The sequence below is a fragment of the Anopheles moucheti genome, unplaced genomic scaffold (genome assembly GCF_943734755.1).
Source record: "Anopheles moucheti unplaced genomic scaffold, idAnoMoucSN_F20_07 putative_Y_2, whole genome shotgun sequence".
In the NCBI taxonomy this organism is placed as follows: Eukaryota; Metazoa; Arthropoda; class Insecta; order Diptera; family Culicidae; genus Anopheles; species Anopheles moucheti.
In genome coordinates this window covers 432501-433750 of record NW_026453652.1, presented here as the reverse complement: position 1 = coordinate 433750, position 1250 = coordinate 432501, and positions in this window count along the sequence as shown.

Below are 1250 nucleotides of genomic sequence, written 5' to 3'. Positions count from 1 at the left end.
CAAAGAACAAAGTTCGAATCGGATGGACAAAGTTAGTTGTAATTAACAGTTTTTGTATGAAAACACACTTCTGGTGGAACTTCAAATCAAAGAACAAAGTTCGAATCGGATGAACAAAGTTAGTTGTAATTAACAGTTTTTGTATGAAAACACACTTCTGGTGGAACTTCAAATCAAAGAACAAAGTTCGAATCGGATGGACAAAGTTAGTTGTAATTAACAGTTTTTGTATGAAAACACACTTCTGGTGGAACTTCAAATCAAAGAACAAAGTTCGAATCGGATGGACAAAGTTAGTTGTAATTAACAGTTTTTGTATGAAAACACACTTCTGGTGGAACTTCGTATCAAAGTACAAAGTTCGAATCGGATGGACAAAGTTAGTTGTAATTAACAGTTTTTGTATGAAAACACACTTCTGGTGGAACTTCAAATCAAAGAACAAAATTCGAATCGGATGGACAAAGTTAGTTGTAATTAACAGTTTTTGTATGAAAACACACTTCTAGTGGAACTTCATATCAAAAAACAAAGTTCGAATCGGATGGACAAAGTTAGTTGTAGTTAACAGTTTTTGTATAAAAACACACTTCTGGTGAAACTTCAAATCAAAGAAAAAAATTCGAATCGGATGGACAAAGTTAGTTGTAATTAGCAGTTTTTGTATGAAAACACACTTCTAGTGGAACTTCATATCAAAAAACAAAGTTCGAATCGGATGGACAAAGTTAGTTGTAATTAACAGTTTTTGTATGAAAACACACTTCTGGTGGAACTTCAAATCAAAGAACAAAGTTCGAATCGGATGGACAAAGTTAGTTGTAATTAACAGTTTTTGTATGAAAACACACTTCTAGTGGAACTTCAAATCAAAGAACAAAGTTCGAATCGGATGGACAAAGTTAGTTGTAATTAACAGTTTTTGTATGAAAACACACTTCTGGTGGAACTTCAAATCAAAGAACAAAATTCGAATCGGATGGACAAAGTTAGTTGTAATTAACAGTTTTTGTATGAAAACACACTTCTAGTGGAACTTCGTATCAAAAAACAAAGTTCGAATCGGATGGACAAAGTTAGTTGTAATTAACAGTTTTTTTATAAAAACACACTTCTGGTGGAACTTCAAATCAAAGAGCAAAATTCGAATCGGATGGACAAAGTTAGTTGTAATTAACAGTTTTTGTATAAAAACACACTTCTTGTGGAACTTCAAATCAAAGAACAAAGTTCGAATCGGATGGACAAAG